The sequence below is a fragment of the Hyperoodon ampullatus genome (genome assembly GCF_949752795.1).
Source record: "Hyperoodon ampullatus genome assembly, chromosome: 14".
Lineage (NCBI taxonomy): Eukaryota > Metazoa > Chordata > Mammalia > Artiodactyla > Ziphiidae > Hyperoodon > Hyperoodon ampullatus.
In genome coordinates, this window is record NC_136927.1 from 40,279,409 (window position 1) to 40,300,569 (window position 21,161).

General features: G+C 40.1%; 1 protein-coding gene across 1 annotated transcript in view; it reads left to right on the plus strand.

Annotated features, from left to right (window-relative positions):
• Positions 1 to 657: 657 nt before the first annotated feature.
• The window catches only part of TNRC6A (trinucleotide repeat containing adaptor 6A), a gene marked incomplete at its 3' end in the record, with an annotated part of 215,375 nt that continues 194,871 nt past the window's right edge, over positions 658 to 21,161 (plus strand). Inside the window, exons 1-2 of the mRNA XM_079719619.1 lie at positions 658 to 732; positions 19,868 to 19,964. The remainder of the gene's footprint in view (positions 733 to 19,867; positions 19,965 to 21,161) is intronic.

Below are 21,161 nucleotides of genomic sequence, written 5' to 3' on the forward strand. Positions count from 1 at the left end.
TGGCCTGAGGCATCCAGCACTCGAGTTTGCAGGCAGTTGGGTAGAGCCAGGTCTTGGTGCCAAGATGAGGACCTCTGGGAGGCCTCACTCCAATTAATATTTCCTGGGTTCTGAGGCTCTCTGTTAGTCCAGTGGTTTAGACTCAGCACTCCCACCGCAGGAGCTCAAGCCTGACCCCCAGCCTGGGAATCAAGATCCTGCAAGCCACATGGCAAGGCAAAAGAAAAGAAAAAAAGAAGCAGTACAATAACAAAGAATAAAAAATAAAATAAAACTAGAAAGATAAGAAATATATTAGGAAAAATAAAAATATAATTGAAACAACTGCAACAAGGTAAAAGAAAACCACAGCAGAAGAAAGGAAAAAAAAAAGGAACAAGCCAAAAGGAGCATAACAATAACAAAGTGTAAAGAATAAAATAAAATTAGAAAAATAAAAGATTAGAAAAAATAAAAATGTAAGTGAATCGACAACAACAAGATAATACAGAGGCCCAACCTAAAAGAAGAAAAAAGAAAAAAAAAAAGTCCTGAAAAGGCCTTGACTGCGGGGGCAGAGCCTAGACTGGGGTGTGGAACTTAGGCAGGGGTGGGGTTTAGGGTGGGGCGGGGCCTAGGCTGGGGAGTGCAGTTTAAGCATGGAGTGGGGCGTAGGTTTAGCACCTGTGCAGAAGTGGAGAGGAGGCACGTCCAGAGGGGGGCCTCCGAAGTGTGGAGTTCCAGAGTTTGGAGGTAAGTCCCTGGGTGAGGGTGTGTGGGTGCGGTTTAGGCCCAGGGCAGTTGGAGGGGGTCTCAGAGTGCCACTTGTAGAGGTAGGGCTCTGGGTGGGGGTGTAGGGGCGGAGCTTGGGCTCTGCACAGCAGGAGGGAGACTCTAAGGGCAGAGGTTTAGGCCCAGGAGCCCAACAGGCTCCCCGATGCCCAAGTGTACAGGGAAAATGCTGGCTGCGGTCCCTTCCGTTCCTCCACCCCTCCCCCTCCAGAGTCTCCTTCGTTGCCTCTGGACCCCTAACTGTGGGTGGGTCCCACCAGGTGTAGGAACTCCTCCACTCCCCCAGCCACCCCTCAGGGGTGCCGGTCCCGGAGATCCAGCCTTTACTTTTGCTCCCCCTTCCCTCCCTCCCACTCCCTCAGGACCCGCGTGGCTGGAGGGGGCCTCAGCATGCAGAGGATCAGGCCTGGGATCTCAGTAGGCTTCCGGGGGCCCAAGTGGACAGGCTAAATGCTGACCATGCTCCCTTTTGGTCCTCTGCCCTCCCAAAGTTACCCCCCTTTTCCCATCCAGGCATTGAATCTCTTTCCCTCCCCCAGCCGCCCCTCAGGGGTGCTGGTCCAGTCCAGCCTCCACTTCTCTCCCCTCACTACTCCCCACATCCTACCCAGTTTCTGGGGGTTTCTCCCACCCCCTTAGGTGTCCATGGTCCCCCACCGGTGCCTGGTAGGTGCCCTAGTTGTGCAGAGACACGAATTCCTCGTCCTCCTAGTCCACCAGCTTGACTCTGCCCCTAGAAGTGTGTTTTTTAGTTTCCAACTATTGGGGGCTTTTTCAGATTTATTTCGGTTATTGATTTCCAATTTAATTCCATTTTGGTCAGAGAAGGTACTTCATATCATTTTAATCCATTTTCTTGAGATCTGTTTTATGACAGAGACCATGGTTTATCCTGGTAAATGTTTTATGTACACTGGAAAAGAATGGGTACTCTGCTGCTGTTATGTGGAATGTTCTGTAAATGTCAATTAGGTCAAGTTGGTTAAAATATTGGGTAAAATATCCTTACTTATTTCCTGTCTAGTTTTTCTATGAATTATTAAAAGAGAGATGTTGAAATATCTGCCTATAATAGTGGATTTATCTGTTTCTCCTTAGTGATTTATCCATATCTATATGCAGTTGTGCTCCTCTTAGCTTATTAGCTATGACTCTTAATTATGTTATTTTAGGGGTTGCCTTGGGTTTACAGTATGCGTTTTTAACTTATCACATTCTACTTTCAAGTGATATTTCACTTCACATATAGTTAGTAAAAGAATCTTGCAACAGTATATTTCCATCTCCCCCTCCTGATCTTTATGCTATTTTCACCATCCATTTTACTTCTATTTATTTTGTATACCCATGGTACATTGTTATTACTTTTGCTTTAAACATTATTTTCAAAGAGATTTAAATAACAATTCACAGAGTCTTTGTATTTACCTGCATAGTTACTATATCTTGTGCTCATCATTCCTTTATGTAGATCCAGATTTCCATCTAGAATTATTTCCCTCTGTCTGAAGGATTTCCTTGAACAATTCCTATAGTGTGGGTCTGCTGGTGATGAATTCTTTCAGCTTTTATATGAATTAAAATGTTTTTAATATGATTTTATTTTTGACAGATTTTTGGGGGGTATAAAATTCTAAGTTGATTTCTTTTCCTTTCAGTACTTTAAAGATGTTTTTACTATCTTCTCACTTGCATTTTTCCAACAAAAATTTTGTTCTCATTCTTATCTCTGTTTCCTCTATATGTAAAATGTCTTTTCCTCCATCTCATTGCTTTTTAATTATTTGTAACAATTTTATCAAAATATAATTCACATCCTGTATGATTCACACATTTAAAGTATACAATTCGGTGGTTTTTTAGTATATTCACAGAGTTGGCAGCAATTACCACAATCAATTTTAGAACATTTTCATCACCCCAAAAAGAAACCCTGTACCCTTTAGCTATTACTTTCCAATATCCTCATCTCCTTCAGCCCTAATCTCCTTTCTGTCTCTATGGATATGTCTATACTGGATATTTCATATAAAGAGAATCATAATATGTGGTTCTTTTGGTGACTGGCTTCTTTCACTTAGCATAATGTCTTCAAGGTTCATCCATGTTGTAGCATGTATCAGTATTCAATTTATTTTTATGGCCAAATGATATTCCATTGTGCTTATCCATTTATCAGTTGATAGATATTTGGGTTGTTTCCACCTTTTGGCTATTGTGATTAATGCTACTATGAACATGCATATACCAGTTTTTACGTGAACATGTTTTAATTTCTCTTGGTTATATACTTAGGATTAGAATTGTTGGATCAAATGGTATTCTTAAATTTTTGAGGAAATACAAGACTATTTTCCAAAGTGGTTGTAACATTTTACATTCTCAAAAGCGCAGTGTATGCAGGTTCCAATTTCTCCACATCTTGGCCTACACAGATGATATTATCTTTTTTCTAAATTATTGAAGTATAATTGATCTACAATGTTGTCTTAGTTTCAGGTGTATAGAAAAGTGATTCAGCTATACATAAATGGAGAGACAGATAGATAGATATTTATTCTTTTTCAGATTCTTTTCCATTATAGGTTATTACAAGATATTGAATATAGTTCCTTGTGCTATACAGTAGGTCCTTATTGTTTATCTATTTTATATATAGTAGTGTGTATCTATTAATCCCAAACTCCTAATTTATCCCTCCCATGCCTTTCGCCTTGGGTAACCATAAGTTTGTTTTCTATGTCTGAGTCTATTTCTGTTTTGTAAACAAGTTCATTTGCCTCATTTTTTTAGATTCCATATATATGATATCATGTGATATTTGTCTTTGACTTACTTCACTTAGTATAATAATCTCTAGGTCCATCCATGTTGCTGCAGATGGCATTATTTTATTCTTTTTATGGCTGAGTAATGTTCCATTTTATATACATACTACATCTTCTTTATCCATTCCTCTGTTGATGGACATTTAGGTTGCATCCATGTCTTGGCTATTGTAAACAGTGCTGCTATGAAAATTGGGGTTGATGTATTGTTTTGAATTAGAGTTTTCTCTGGATATATGCCCAAGAATGGGATTGTTGGAACATATGTTAGCTCTATTTTTAGTTTTTTAAGGAACCTCTACACTGTTCTCCATAGTGGCTGCACCAATTTACATTCCCACCAACAGTGTACCAGGGTTCCCTTTTCTCCACACCCTCTCCAGCATTTTTTATTTGTAGACATTTTGATGATGGCCATTCTGACCATTGTGAGGTGTTACCTCATTGTAGTTTTGGTTTGCCTTTCTCTAATAATTAGTGATGTTGAGCATCTTTTCATGTGCCTGTTGGCCATCTGTATGTCTTCTCTGGAGAAGTGTCTATTTAGGTATTCTGCCCTTTCTTTTTTTTTTTTTTTGGCTGTGCGATGCAGCGTGCAGGATCTTAGGGATTGAACCCTTGCCCACTGCAGTGGAAGTGTGGAGTCTTAACCACTGGACCTCCAGGTAAGTCCCATCTGCCCATTTTTTGATTGGGTTGTTTGTTTTTTTTTTTGATACTGAGCTGAATCAGCTGTTTGTATATTTGGAAATTAATCCCTTGTCAGTTGCATTGTTTGCAAATATTTTCTTCCATTCCGTAGGTTGTCTTTTCATTTTGTTTATGGTTTCCTTTGCTGTGCAAAAGCTTTTAAGTTTAATTAAGTCCCATTTGTTTATTTTTGTGTTTATTTCCATTACTCTAGGAGATGGATGCAAAAAATATTGCTGCAATTTATGTCAAAGAGTGTTCTGCTTATGTTTTCCTCTAGGAGTTCTATACTATCTGATCTAACATTTAGGTCTATAATCCATTTTGAGTTTTATTTTTGTATATGGTGTTAGAAAATATTTTAATTTCATTCTTTTACATGTAGCTGTCCAGTTTTCCCAGCACCACTTGTTGAAGAGACTGTCGGGACTTCCCTGGTGGTGCAGTGGTTAAGACTCCATGCTCCCAATGCAGGGGGCCCAGGAACTAGATCCCACATGCTGCAACTAAGAGTTCACATGGGGCTTCCCTGGTGGCGCAGTGGTTGCGAGTCCGCCTGCCGATGCAGGGGACGCGGGTTCGTGCCCCGGTCTGGGAAGATCCCACATGCCGCGGAGCGGCTGGGCCCATGAGCCATGGCCGCTGAGCCTGCGTGTCCGGAGCCTGTGCTCCGCAACAGGAGAGGCCACAACAGTGAGAGGCCCCCGTAACGCAAAAAAAAAAAAAAAAAGAGTTCACATGCTATAACTAAAGATCCCGCATGCCACAAGTAAGACCTGGTGCAGCCAGATAAAAAAATCAATATAAAGAAAACAAATACAAAGTACCATTATTATAAGAAAAAAAAACCGAAACTGTCTTTTCTCCATTTTATATCCTTGCCTCCTTTGTCATAGATTAATTGACCATAAGCGCATGTGTTTATTTCTGGGCTCTCTATCCTGTTCCATTGATCTGTATATCTGATTTTGTGCCAGTACCATACTGTTTTTATTATTGTAGCTTTGTAGTATAGTCTGAAATCACAGAGTGTGATTCTTCCAGCTCCATTCTCCTTTGTCAAGATTGTTTTGGCTATTTGGGGTGTTTCGTATTTCCATACAAATTTTTAAATTATTTGTTCTACTTTTGTGAAAAATGTCATTGGTAATTTGATAGGGATTGCATTAAATCTGTAGATTGCCTTAGGTAGTATAGTCATTTTAACAATATTGATTCTTCCAATCCAAGAGCATGGTATATCTTTCCACCTGTTTGTGTTGTCTTCAGTTTCTTTCATCAGTGTCTTATAGTTTTCAGAGTACAGGTCTTTTGCCTCCTTAGGTTGGTTTATTCCTAGGTATTTTATTCCTTTTGATGCAATGGTAAATGGGATTATTTCCTTGATTTCTTTTTCTGATATTTTGTTGTTAGTGTATAGAAATGCAACAGATTTCTGTATATTAATTTTGTATCCTGCAACTTTACTGAATTCACTAATGAGTTCTAGTAATTTTCTGGTGGCATCTTTAGGATTTTCTATGTATAGTATCATATCATCCACAAAACATCTTCTTTTATTATAGCAATCCTAGCAGATGTGAAGTGACCCCTGACAGCTATTAATATTTTCTCCCTATCATTGGTTTTTAAAAATTTGATTATGATATTCTTTGGTGTTGTTTTCTTTATGTTTCTTGTGTTTGGTGTTTGTTTAGCTTTTTGGATCTGTGTGTTTATAGTTTTCATCCATTTAGAAAAGTTTCAGCCATGATTTCTTAAAATATTTTTTCTATCTCCCTCCTTTCAGGGTCTCCAAGTACATGTATACTAGGCCACTTGAAGTTTTTCTAAAACTCACAATAGTCTGCTCATTTCTTTCAATCTTTTTTTTTCTCTATGTGCTTCACTTTGCATTATTTCTATTGTTATGTCTTTAGGTTCACTAATATTCTATTTTACAAGTATAATCTGCTTTTAATCTTATGTATTATAATTTTCCTCTCAGTCATTATAGTTTTCATATCTAGAAGCTTGATTTTGATATCTTCATGCTTCTACTCAACATATTTCATCTTTCCTCTAGCCTTTTATACATATGGAACATAATTATTATAACTACTTGAATTTTCTTACATACTAATTCCATTTTGTGTCATTTCTAGGTCAGTTTTGATTGATTTTTTTCCACTCTGTTATATATTTCTGTGTCTTTGCATGTTTGATAATATTCAAGATTGGATGGTAGAGGGCTTCCCTGGTGGCGCAGTGGTTGAGAGTCCGCCTGCCGATGCAGGGGACACGGGTTCGTGCCCCGGTCCGGGAGGATCCCACATGCCACAGAGTGGCTGGGCCCATGAGCCATGGCCGCTGGGCCTGCGCATCCGGAGCCTGTGCTCCGCAACGGGAGAGGCCACAACAGTGAGAGGCCCGCGTACCGCCAAAAAAAAAAAAAAAAGATTGGATGGTAGAATTGTGAACTTTATTTTGACATGTGCTGGATGTTTTTGTATTTCTTTAAATATTGTTAACTTTGATATGGGATAGAGTTAAGTTACTCAGAAATATACTGATTCTTTCAAGGCTTGCTTTAAAGTTTGTTTGGCTGAACTAGAGTTGTGTTTAGTCTGGAGATAATTTGGTCCCACCCCTGAGGCAAGACACTTCTTAGTACTCTACCCAATACCCTGTAAATTACAAAGTTTTCCATTCTAGGGTGGTGAGCAGGAATTATTTCTGGCCCTGTGTGTGCCCCAGGAATTGGTCTTTCTAATCCTTTTGGGTGGTTCTTTCAGTTGTCTTGGGTAGTTTTATCACATGTGTGTGATGATCTGTACTCAGCTAGAGACTTGAAGGGCACCCCTGCAGATCTCTGGAGGTTCATTCTCCATGAGGCTATCTCCTGTCCAGTACCTTGCCTTGCAAACTTTAACTGCCTTAGCATCCCTGGCCTCTCAGCTCTGTCTCCTCAACTCAGGGAGACTGCCAGCCTCAGTCTGAGTCCCACCTCTCTCACTGCAGCCTGAAGACTCTTTCTAGACAAGTAATATGGGGCAATAATAAGGCTCATCTCATTTGTTTCCTTTGTCCTTTGTTATCTAATGTTCCATGTCTTGAAAACTGTTGTTTTATATATTTTATCTTTTAAGTTGTTTCACACAGAAGGGTACATCCAAATCTTGTTATTCCATCTTATTTGAAATCAAGAGGCAATATCTCGTCTTAAAAAGTTAAGCATAAAGTTTTTTTAAATAGTCTCCATCTAACTGTTTTATTGTATGAAATTTAGAGGGATCTAATACTGCTCTTTGTTCTGTCTACTAGTGCTTTATATGTTATAACTGGTGTTTTATCATTTTGGATTATGAACTCATCTTCTGTGGGAACTTAATCCATGGGAATTCTGTGGAGCCTGGGTTTAGGGAACTTGCCTCTGGGTCAGTTTTATGTTTGCCTCTCCAAGGCTCCTCTCTTTATGTGTTATTTTTTATTTTGGGTATTCCTGGGTCATAAAAAGCAGTGTATATTCAAACATCAAAGTACGTGAGCCAGGCCTTGGTTATTAATTATCAGAGGAGTCATTTTTCCCTTGAGCCAGAATTCAGGTCAAATCACACAAGCTTCCATATTTTCTTGGACTTAAATGTAGACCTTTTTCTGTTGCACCTTTTCAGTGAGAATACAGCACTTTAAGGGTCCTAAGTTGTTGTCGAAATTTCAGTTCCAATTCCCCAGACTTTGTCTTCTACCCTGCTCGAGGTTACAACCCAATCCTCTAAGGCTGCCATGTCCCCATTAAGCACCAACTCCCCAAGGTTGACACAGTGTTACCTCATGAGCTTAGCTCTCTGCTTTTCTTTTTCTTCTTCCCTCTCAGAGTACTCAACTATGCACTTAAAAGAAATGTGTTATATTTTATCCAGATTTTTTTCTATGCTTATTTGGTCCTCTGTATTGTCAGGAACAGAATTTTCCAATTTAATTCTTGACTCACTATCATCAGACTTCCACCTCCACAACTTCACCAGTGTTATTCTTCCAAGACCATTGATAACCAGGAGGCAACTGCCAAATTCAGTGGATGCTATGTCAGTTAGGATATGTTCCAAACACAAGTGATAAGATACCTGGATAAAAGTGTCTTAAACCATAAAGATGCTTAATTTTTCTAAGACAGGTGGACCCAGGGTCAGTTTGGCAACTCAGTTTCATTAAAGACCTGTGCTTTTTCTGTCCTTCCTCTTTGCCATCCTTAGTATTATGACAATGATTTTTTTTAACCTCATTGTCACATGATGGCTGCCTCCCATGACCACATCCAAGCAACAAAACGTGGCAAGCAAGAAGAGAACTTTTTCCTCATGAGTCTGTCTCTTATCAAGTAGGAAAATCTTTCCAGAAGCTCCAAGAAGTTGACCCTTTTGCCCTTATGGCAAGAACTGTCACATGTCCATCCTTGGAGCAATCACTGGCAAAGGAGAATGGAGTCATCCCCGGGGTTGGAAACATTGCTGTTGGAACCATAATGGGGTTTTGTTGACAAAGAATAAGAGTTGTAGAAACACGTAAGGCAAGATCTCTGTCCTTGAGGTGCATGTTGTCAGTGGAAGGCAGAAGAAACTCAGACACAGCAAACCCAAATTTCACGGTCACACAAACTCAGGAGTGCAAAAACATAAGTGCTCTAATTGTCTACTCCTAAGCCTAGTTTCTACACTCAGCCCTCACTCTGCCCCACACAGGAAACTCACTTTATCACATCATGTAAACTCAGCCACTTGTGCCTACCACAGACACCCTTTCTGCTCTTATTATATAGGATGGAATAGAACAAAACTTCTGATTCAGAACAGGGTCTTTTCTCTCATAGGCATTTTACACTGATGCCCATCTGGTCTTAAAATGTAATCTTCCTTTGCTCAAACAGGCCCCCAGATTGTAAAGTAATGGTCATACTATCTCCTTCCAAGGAAAGTGGTCCATATAGTGTGTTTACCTGTTTATTCATTTGAGTGAGTGTCAGAGTTTACTATCAACCCTAGTATGCAGAGTGACAAGAGAATAGAAATTTAATTTGACTTTAAAACCGAAGCAGAGAAAAATCACCCAGACAAGTTTATTCGGAAGTGATTAGATTAAATCTCCTATATTGGGCAGAATGGAGGCGGTGCGGGGGGCTGAAGGGAGAGGTGAGGTTGGGGTGTAGACAAATAGAGGATTCATGTTTTTGCATGCCTGAGTTTGTGTGACTCTGAAATTTACATCTACTACATCTGTTGATGTTTCTGTTGCCCCTAACAAACAATGTGCGCCTCCAGGATGGAGATCTTGTTTTACGCATTTCTTTAACATCTCTTCCCTTCCTTTCTCCTTTCTCAATGCCTAGCACAAGATCCACAACTCAGTAGGTACTCGACAAAAATGAGTTTCTTTAATAAAAGATTGTTTGAATGAAGGAACAAGTGAGACAAGGAGGTTACTGCAATGTGAGGAAACAAGCCTAACGGATTTTAAAACCAGATCTACTTAACTGAATCCCGATTAAGGAGGGAAACGAAGGAATGTTTGTGGGCACAGAGAGAGAGAGAGAGAGAGAGCGCTGCAGACAGAGCCGAGCTACAATCACTAAGAGGAGACAGCCTAATCAGAGCCAGACGGGCCCCACCTGACTCCTACTGCAGCTAGAAAAAAAAGGACTAGAAGGTTCAGCTGGAGCGGCTCCCCTTCTCCTGCAGCCCCACCGTCTCCCAGCTCCGCCCCACTCCCACTGCTCTGTGAGGAGGCATGGAAGCTGTGGGGAGGGGAGGCCGGCGAGCTGGGCTTTCCAGGACGAGGCAGGGTGGTGTGAGCTCAAACGCTCTGCAATTGCTGGAGCAACGGTGGCGACACTTGAGTTATTCACAAAGGCTGGAATTCAAATGAGGCTGGCACTGCTCCAAGTCGCAGTAGCTTAGGAGGAGGGCGAAAAGCATATTACTATTCATCAAGACCCGAGCGTCGCGTGGGCTCTGAGGTTCTCCATCTGCATCCCTCCCTCTATCACTGACTTCTGGGGGAAGGGGAGGCTCCTCCAGAAGCACTTTATCTGCCAGTCTGAGAGCTGGAGGTGGGGGCGGGGGTCTGAAGTTAGGCAGATTTGTCTCATCACATGATGGGGGACCTGTATCACGTGATGACTCCGGTGATGTTGCAGGCAGCATGTGACTCCCAGGGCTACGTGGGCTCAAAAACAATTTAAATCCAAAAACACAAGCAGGTTCCCCTCCTCTCCTTTGCCTTTTGGTCTGGCTCTCCCTCCCTTCGGGTTGGTGCCTGAATGGAAAACCTGTCGTCTTGCAGCCACTAACCCGTGAGCGCCGAGTACCTGGAGGCCAGGCCCCTCTGCAGGGGGTCTCCCCCACCCCGCCCCGGGAGCTGTGCCCCATCATTCTGCAGCCTGGTAAGTTCCTGAGCACTTGGAGCAATTGTGTGTGAAGCCGTCCTAGACTGCCTCATTAGCATGCACAGGCACCCTGGTTGGGCGCGTTGGAAGGAACGTGCCTGCCGGCTCTGGCCCCGCCAGACGCAGGCTTCCTGGGACCAGGGCTGCGCGGCTGTGCCGGTGCGGCATGTGCACCCCATCTCTCTTCTCCCTGCCTTCCCGGCCTCCTCTTCCGTCATCCCTCTCCTCTCTCAGCTTGCTCCTCTGAGCCTCTCTCTTCTCAGCCTCTCTTACTTCTCACCTCCTCCCTCTCCACCTCCTCTTATTTTCTCTTTTCATTCACCCCCACCTTCTGTTTTTCTCTCTCCCACGCCTTGTCTTAGGAGTTCCTCTTCCCTCGCCTTGAAACATTTTTTTTGGGGGGGGTACCTAGATTTTATGTTCTTTCTGTCCAGAACCTGAAGGCCCAGCTTCTGAGGACTTGGTGGTTGGAAATCTACTAACGGTCCCTCTGGAGATGATTTTCTTACTAAGACAATGCAGAGGGCCCAGTTCCTGTCATGTATGTGTGTGCATGTGTGTGTGTGTTAAGGGTGATTGATGTATTTCCCATCAGAACTGTTTCTTGAGTGGATGTTCGCGGCTCCAGATCCCTGCTCAGCCAGGGGATCATCAGGAGACAGGAGGGGCAGTTACAGCGGTTAGGAGACCACGTCCTCTGACCCCAGATGTCTGACTTTCTGTGCAAGAAGTCGGGTCTTAACGCAGGAGTCAAAATCCAGTGCTCAATGCATAGGGGCTCACTCAGTTGTCACAAGGCACCCCACAGAGATGGCTTAGAGTTTGAGGCTGCACCTTGGTGGAACGAGCAGAGCATTAGCTGAGAAACTAGCCACAGGGAAGGCAAATGTATATTTAATCCTGGCAGTGTCTGTAGCCTCATAGGAAGGAGATGTTGACAGTGTCAGAAGCTCCTGGTTCACTGTTCTCCAGGTATGCTGACACCTGTTCAGCAAGAAATAATTAAAAATTACTGAGCATAATCCATCTAACAATTCAATGAGGAGGTGCTATTTGTATCCCCATTCTAGAGATGGGAAAACTGAGGCTCAAAGGAGTTAGTTATGTCACTCAGTTCGTAAGTGATGGAGCTAGGATGTGAGCCCAGGCAGCTTTTCTCCAGAGCCTGCACTGTTAACCACTATGATAAACTGCCTCAAAAAAAATATCTATCCACATCCTTATGTGACAGGTGGTATGCAAGGTTTGGGGCTACATTTGTGAACAAACAGAGACATCCTGTTCTCATGAAGTTTGCAATCCAGTGGAAAAGGCAGCTAATAAACATACCATCACACAAGACAATATATCGTTTCAAATTAGGGTATTTGCCAAGAAGAAAAATAATAGGGTAGCATGAGAATATATAACTGGAGACATACTTCAGTTGGGGGGCGAAGGGGAAGAGTTGGTCAAAGAAGTCCTCTCTGCTGATGTACAATAATATTTAAGCTATGACTTGAAAGAGGAGCAGGAGTCAACCAGGTGAAGAGCCAGAAAGAGCATTCCAGGTAGAGGGAATGGCATGTGTAAGGGCCTCGGTGTGGGAGAGAACTGGGGCCACTTCAAGAGCAGCAAGAAGGAGTGGGACAATAGGAGGTGAAGCCGTCCAGATAATGTGGGTCACAGTAGGCCTTACTAAAAAGACTTGGGTTTCATCCCAGGATCAATGAACAACCATTAACGCATTTTAAGTAGGGAAGTAGCATAATTGGATTTGCAATATGAAAAGACTCCTTCCAGAGGTGTATCGGTTAGATTTTGCTGTGTTACAAAGCACCCCAAAACTTAACAGCTTAAAACAACAATCATTTATAGGTCATTATGCTGCAAGTTGACAGCTGCAGCTGGGATCATCTGGACAGGAATTCTGTTCTTGCATGGGTTCACTCATATAGCTAGTTAGCTGGCAGGCTGGCTGGAGGTGGTTGATATTAGATGTTCTCACTCACATGTCTGCTAATCGGCAGAGGCAATTGAAACTGACCAGGCCATGTGTCTCCATATCTAACAAGCTAGCTAGCACAGTTGTCTTCATATGATGGCTGAGTTCCAAATTCAGCAAGAGAGGGTAAGCCCCAATGCACAAGCACTTTTCAAACATCTGCTTGCATTGTGTTTGCTAGTGCTCCATTGGCCTAGACGGTTTACATGGTCAAGCCCAGATTCAAGGGATGAAGAAATATACCTCTTGACAAGAGGAGTTATAAAATACTGTGTCTATTTGTTTCCAGCCTACTACATGAATTCAGAAGGGTAAGCTGGATACTGTCTTCCTCTACTATGGGAAGAACTGAAAGCCAAGAGGAAATTTGGAGCCAGTTTTGCTCTGATTAGAGATAAGCTTAGACCTGGTCATACATCAGACTTTATTACCTGTTTAGAACAAGCAGGGGTCTGAGCATCTCTTTTGGACGTGAATCAGGAGAGGGTATAGAAAGCGGTGTAGAAATGTCGAAATTTCTCCTCATGGGGTTATCTGGGAATGACTTGGAGTCCAAGAAGGCTTTGTGATTGTTACCCTAGAATGAAATTTGGGCCAGATGGAACTCGGAGTGTGTTTCAGTGTTCTAGGCAAGACAACAGTGTGTGCAAAGGCCCTGAGGCAAGGAAGCAGGTGGCTTGTTTTGGGAAATAGGAGGCATTAGTTTAATGTAATTGCAGTGAAAATGGCATGGGAGTAGACAGATTAGAAAAATATTTAGAAGGTAGAAAGAACAAGCCTTACTGATGGATTTGATAGGATTTTAAGAAAAGGGACTTAAACTTGGTAATATCATTTCCTAAGGTGGAAAGATTAGGAGAGGGTCAGAATATTTTGGTGGGGGAAAGGGAGCAGGCAGGAAAAAATCTAGCATTCTATTAACTGGGTCAAAAGTTGCTGAGACATTGAGTAAATTGAGGACAGAAAATTGTCCATTCAAGTTGGTAACATGGAGATAGCTGAAGACTTTGACAAGAGCAATTTTGGTGGATTGGTGATAACGGAAACCAGATTGGAGTGTGTTAAGGAGTGAATAGAAGTAAATAAACTGTGAAAGGGAGCACAGAAATCAAGCACCATTTAGATATGGGTCAGGGTTGGGAATCTATCTTGATTTTATGTTTGCTTTAAAACAACAAAAACAGGAACCTGTAGATTATGTACACTGTTGGAGTGGTCCAGTTGAAAGGGAGAGAGGGGAATGGGATCCAAAATGTATGTGAATGAATAGGTGATGATAGGTTTTTATTTTTTTAAAGGAGGGAATAACAAGAAAGAAGATGGAGCAGATACATGAAGGCTTCTAGATTTTGGTATTGAGAGGATGAAGAGTTTCCTATCTGCCAACTTTTATTTTCCCAGTGAAAGGGGATTAGTAGAGAGAAAGGAGATGAGAAGAGGGAGGAGGTAAAGATATAAAATGGTCATTTTGGAAATAAGCATGCTGAAGAGAGAAGTAGGGCTGCTGGGCAAAGCAGAGTGCCTACTGAGAACAGAGAGCATGTATTTAAAATTGTCTCATTTTTCTCCAGTAACATTTAATAAGTGCTTGGGTTCAAGAACCTGGAGATGGTGGAGTGCAAGTCGGGTGGAAGTTTTGCTGAACAAGTTCCACAGGGGAGAAAAGGGCGAGGATGTTGAAGGGGGTTTCAAGGGAATGATTGTCCAGGTGAGCCACAGAATCCACGCTGGACCAGAATGGGAATGGAACCAGGAAGGAATGATCGAGGATGAGTAAGTGGTAAGCTCAACGGAACAGAGGTTATGATGAGGTGAAAGACTGCATTCTTGGAGGTAGTCCAGCATCAGCATCCCATGGGAGCTTGTTAGAAATGTGGAATATCAGGCCCCGACCTAGATATTCTGAATCCAAATCTGCATGTTCACAATCCTCAGGTGACTTGTATGTACACTGAAGATTTAGAAGCGATGATCTAGATTGTCTTGTGAAAAATAAATGGTGCTGAGAATTCCCTGGTGGTCCAGTGGTTAGGACTGCATACTCTCACTGCTGAGGGCCTGGGTTCAATCCCTGGTCGGGGAACTAAAATCCCACAAGCTGCGCGTTACAGCCAAAATAAAGTAAACAAAGTAAAGGGTGCTATTCTGGGCAGAGTGAGAAGGTAATGAACCCCCAAATGTCACACTCACTTCTTTATTTATTTTCCCTTTCAAAACAGATCTTGATTTAGCAGAAGTTCTTCTTTAAAATTTTGCCCTGGTTTTTATTTTACTTTAATTTTTATTATGCAACATTTCAAATGTATATATAAATATAGTGAAAACCAGTATACCAACATTAGTTTCAATAATTTTCAACTCATGGCCAATCTTGTTTTCTCTATACCATCCCTCCACCCCACCCACTGCCGCCACCAAACAGGATTATTTTGAATCAAATCTTAGACATGATAAAATTTCATCTGTAAATATTGGAGTGCAAGTCGGGTTGAAGTTTTGCTGAACAAATTCCACAGGAGAGAAAAGGGCGAGGACGTTGAGGGGGATTTCAAGGGAATGATTGTCCCTTAAAAGACAAGGGCCCCCTTTAAAAACATAACCACTGTGTCATCACGGCTTCCCAATAAAATCAAGAATAAATTCTTATTATCATCAGACATCCAGTTAGTGTTCACATATCTGCAGTTGTCATATTGTAGTAATTTGTTTGTTTGAATTAGCATCCAAACAAGGTCTGTACCTGGCAATTGGTTAATATGTCTCTTACATCTTTTGTAATTTATAGGTTCCTGTTCATCTCTTTTTGTTTTCCTTGAAATTTTGTGTTGAAGAAACAAGATGATTTGTCCTCTAGATTTTCCCAAAGTCTAGACTTTACTGATTGTTTGCTCAAGGTATCATTGAATATGTTCCTCTAAATACCTCTAGGTAATTAGACCTAAAAAGAATTGCTTTCAAAAAAACTTTTATGGTGAAATGTATCACACATGAAACACATATGTATAAATACATACATATATACATACAGCCTGAAGAATAAAAATGTCCTTGTAACACCTACCTAGTGCCTTAGAAGCCCTCCAATAACATCTCTCTTCATCTTCCCTAGAGGTAACCTCTATCTTGACTCTTATAATAATAATTTTTCTGCTAGTTTTATTACATATGTGTGCATCCCTAACCAATATATTAGTTTTTCCACCTTTTTGAGTTGTATATAAATGTAATCAGATCATAGATATTCTTCTATGACATTTATTTTACTCAATATTTTATTTTTGAGATTCATCTGTGTTTGTGTATGTTCATTCATTTTCACAGATGTATAGTAATCCACCAAGTGAATGTGCTACAATTTATTCATCCATTCTACTTTTTTTTTTTTTTTTTTTTGCGGTACGTGGGCCTCTCACTGTTGTGGCCTCTCCCATTGTGGAGCACAGGCTCTGGACACGCAGGCTCAGCGGCCGTGGCTCATGGGCCCAGCCGCTCTGCGGCATGTGGGATCCTCCCGGACCGGGGCACGAACCCGTGTCCCCTGCATCGGCAGGCGGACTCTCAACCACTGCACCACCAAGGAAGCCCCCATTCTACTCTTGATGGGCATTTGGTCTTGTACATGTCTTATGGACTTGTACAAGAATTTCTCTAAACTATATACCTAGGAGTGAAAGTGCTGTATCATAGAGTATGCATAAGTTCAATTTTACAAGAAAATGCCAAACTATTTTCTGCAAGTTAATTTTTTTCCTTTCCAATCCTTACACCTTTTAATTTTTGTTGTCATTGCCTCATTGTACCAGCTAAGCCTTCTAATACAATATAATAGAAATAATGAAAGCAATTATCCTTGTCTCATTCTGATCTCAAAGGGAAAGCATTCAACATTACACAATTAAGTAACTGATTTTTTTTTTTTGGTTGAATGGGGTTTTTTAGAATTTTATCTCTTATCAGATTAAGAAAATTCCTATTTTTCTTTGCTTGGAGTTTTTCAATATGAATTGTTTTTGAATTTTATCGAATACTTTTTCTGTGTCTTCTGAGATGATAAAATGATTTTCCTACTTTATCCTTTTAGTGTCGTGAATTATATTGATGAATTCTCCCTTTTTTCCAGCTTTATTGACATATATATACATTTGTTTAAGGTATACAATATGATGATTTGATACACACACATATATATATATATACTGTGAAATGATTACTACAGTATGCTTACTTAACACCTTCCTTCTTCCATGTAATTACCTCTTTGTGTGTGTAGTGATAACATTTAAGATCTACTCTCTTAACAACTTTCAAGAATATAATATAATATTGTTAAGTCTAGTTACCAAAACTTATGCATCTTAGAGCTGGAAGTTTACACCCTTTGACCAACATCTCCCCCATTCCCCCCATGCCCCAGGCCCTGTCAACCATCATTCTACTATTTTTTTAAAATAAATATTTATTTATTTATTTATTTTTGGCTGCGTTGGTCTTTGTTGCTGCACGCGGGCTTTCTCTAATTGCGGTGAGCGGGGGCTACTCTTTGTTGTGGTGCGCGGGCTTCTCATTGCAGTGGCTTCTCTTGTTGCGAAGCATGGGCTCTAGGCACGCAGGTTTCAGTAGTTGTGGTGCACGGGCTTAGTTGCTCTGTGGCATGTGGGATCTTTCCGGACCAGGGATTGAACCCATGTCCCCTGCATTGGCAGGCAGATTCTTAACCACTGCGCCACCAGGGAAGTCCCCATCATTCTACTATTTTTATGAGTTTGAATTTTTTAGATTCCACATATAAGTGAGAACATGTAGTATTTGTTTTTCTCTGTCTGACTTATTTCACTTAGTATAATGCCCTTAGGGTCCATCCATGTGTTCCAAAAGGCAGGATTTCCTTCTTTTTTATGGCTGAATAATATTCCAGTGTGTGTGTGTGTGTGTGTGTGTGTGTGTGTGTGACATTTTCTTTTTCCTTTCATACATTGATGGACACTTAGGTTGTTTCCATGTCTTGGCTATTGTGAATAATGCTGCAATGAACATGAGAGTGCAGATATCTCTTTGAGACAGTGATTTCATTTCTATTAGATATATATTCAGACGTGGGATTGCTGGATGATATGGTAGTTCTATTTTTAATTTTTTGAGGAATCTCCATACTGTTTTTCATAGTGGCTCCACCAGTTTACATTCCCACCAACAGTGCCCCAGGGTTTCCTTTTCTCCACAGCCATACCAACACTTGTTGTCTCTTGTCTTTTTGTTAATAGTCATTCTAACAGGTGTGAGGTGATATCTCATTGTAGTTTTTATTTGCATTCCCCAGATGATTAGTGATGTTGAGCATCTTTTTATGTACCTGTTGGTCATTTGTGTGCCTTCTTTGGAAAAATGTCTATTTAAGTCCTTAGCCCATTTTAAAATCAGGTTATTTGTTATTTTGATATTGAGTTATACAATTTCCTTATATATTTTAGATATTAATCCCTGATCAGATAGATGGTTAGCATAAATGGGAAAAGAATTTGAAAAAGAATAGGTACATGTATATGTATAACTGAATCAATCTGCTATGTACCTGAAATTAACAAAATATTGTTAACTGTATGCTAACATAAAATTAAAAAAATTTAAAAGATAGTTAGCAAATATTTCCCCCCATTCTGGAGGTTGCCTTTTCATTTTGCTGATTGCTGCTTTTGCTGTGCAGAAATTTTCAGTTTGATCTAGTCCCCCCTGTTGATTTTTGCTTTTGTTGCCTGTGCTTTTGTTGTCATATACTAAAAAATTGTTGCTAAGACCAATGTCAAGGAGATTTTTCCCTGTGCTTTCTTCTTGTAGTTTTAAAGTTTTGGATCTTCTATTTAAATCTTTAATCCATTTCCAGATAATTTTTGTGGGTTGTGTAAAATAGGAATCTAATTTTATTATTTTGCATGTGAATATCCAGTTTTCCCAGCACCATTTATTGAAGAGAGACTGTCCTTTCCCTATTGAGTATTCCTGGCTCTCTCATAAAATATTAGCTGACTGTATATGCATGGGTTTATTTCTAGACTCTTGATTCTTTTTCATTGATCTATGTGTCTGTCATTATGCCAGTACCAAACTGTTTTATTACTATAGCTTTGTAATAAATCAGTAAATGTAATGCCTCCAGCTTTGTTCTTCCTTCTCAGAATTGCTTTGGCTCTTCAGGGTCTTTGTGGTTCCTTACACATTTTAGGATTGCTTTTTCTATTTTTTGTGGAAAATGCATTGGGATTTTGATAGGGATTGCACTGAATCTAGAAATGCCTTTGGGTAGAATGAACTTTTAACAATATTAATTCTTTTCATCCACAAACACAGGATATCTTTCCATTATTTGTGTCTTCCTCAGTTTCTTTCAGAAATGCTTTATAATTTGCAGTGTACAGACCTTTCACCTCCTTGGTTAAATTTATCCCTAAGTATTTTATTATTTGTAATGCTACTGTAAATGGGATTGTTTTCTTTACTTCTTCTTCGGATAGTTAATTGTTGTATAGAAATGCGACTGATTTTTGTAGGTTGATTTTGCATCTTCAACTTTACTGAATTCATTTATTAGTTCTAACATTTTTTTTGGTGGAGTCTTTAGGATTTTCTATATAAAAGATTATATCATCTGCAAACAAAGACACTTTTATTTCTTCCTTTCTGATTTGTATGCTTTTTATTTCTTTTTCTTGCCTAACTGTTCTGTCTAGGACTTCTAGGACTCTGTTGAATAAAAATGTTGAGAGGGGACACCCTTGTTTTGGTCTTAATCTTATTGGGAAAGCTTTCAACCTTTTACTGTTGAGGATGATGTTAGCTGTGGGTTTGTCATGTATGGCCTTTACTATGTTGAGGTACATTCCTTCTATACCCAATTTGTTGAGATTTTTTATCATGAAAGGATGCTGAATTTTGTCAAGTATTTTTCTGCATCTGTTGAGATGATCATATGATTTTTATCTTTCATTCTATTAATGTGGCGTATCACATTTATTGATTTGCATATGTTGAACCATCCTTGCATCCCAGACATAAATCCCACTTGATCATGTTGTATGATCCTTTTAATGTGCTGCTGAATTCAGTTTGTGAGTATTTTGTTGAGAATATTTGTATCTATATTCATCTGTGAAACTGACCTTTGGTTTTCTTTTCTTGTAGCGTCCTTCTCTGGCTTTGGCATCATGGTCATGCTAGCTTGTGAAATGAATTTAGGAGTGTTCTGTCCTCTTCAATTTTTTGGAAGAGTTTGAGAAAGGTTGGTGTTAATTCTTCTTTAAATGTTTGTTAGAATTCATCAGGGAAACCATCTGGTCCTGGAATTTTCTGTGTTGGGAGGTTTTTGATTACTGATACAATCTCCTTACTTGTTATTGGTCTGTTCATATTTTCTATTTCTTCATGATTCAGTCTTGTTAGTTTGAATGTTTCTAGGAATTTATCCATTTTTTCTAGATCATCCAATTTGTTGGCATATAATTGCTGATAGTAGTCTCTTATGATCCTTTGTATTACTGTGGTATCAGCTGTAATGTCTCTTCTTTCATTTTTAATGTCAGTTATTTGGGTCCTCTCTTTTTTTCTTAATTAGTCTAGCTAAAGGTTGGTCACTTTTGTTTATCTTTAAAAGAAGCCCAGCTCTTAATTGTGTTATCATTTCTATTGTTTTTCTGGTCTTCGTTTCATTTATTTCTGCTCCAATCTTTGTTATTTCCTTCCTTCTGCTAATTTTGGGCTTAGTTTGTTCTTCTTTTTCTCGTTCCTTAAGGTATAAAGTTTTGTAATCTTTGTTTCTTTTTTTGAGGGGGTGGTTCTTGTCATTTATTAAAATTTAATTTAATTAATTTTATTTTTTTAACATCTTTATTGGAGTAAAATTGCTTTACAATGGTGTGTTAGTTTCTGCTTTATAACAGAATGAATCAGCTATACATATACATATATCCCCATATCTCCTCCCTCTTGCGTCTCCCTCCCACCCTCCCTATCCCACCCCTCTAGGTGGTCACAAAGCACTGAGCTGATCTCCCTGTGCTATGTGGCTGCATCCCACTAGTTATCTATTTTACACTTGGTAGTATATATATGTCCATGCCACTCTCTCACTTCGTCCCAGCTTACCCTTCCCCCTCACCATGTCCTCAAGTCCATTCTCTACATCTGCGTCTTTATTCCTGTCCTGCCTCTAGGTTCTTCAGAACTTTTTTTTTTTTTTTAGAGTCCATATATATATGTTAGCATACAGTATTTGTTTTTCTCTTTCTGACTTACTTCACTCTGTATGACAGTAATCAAGACAGTATGGTACTGGCACAAAAAGAGAAATATAGATCAATGGAACTGGATAGAAAGCCCAGAGATAAACCCACGCACATATAGTCACCTTATCTTTGATAAAGGAGGCAAGAATATACAACGGAGAAAAGACAGCCTCTTCAATAAGTGGTGCTGGGAA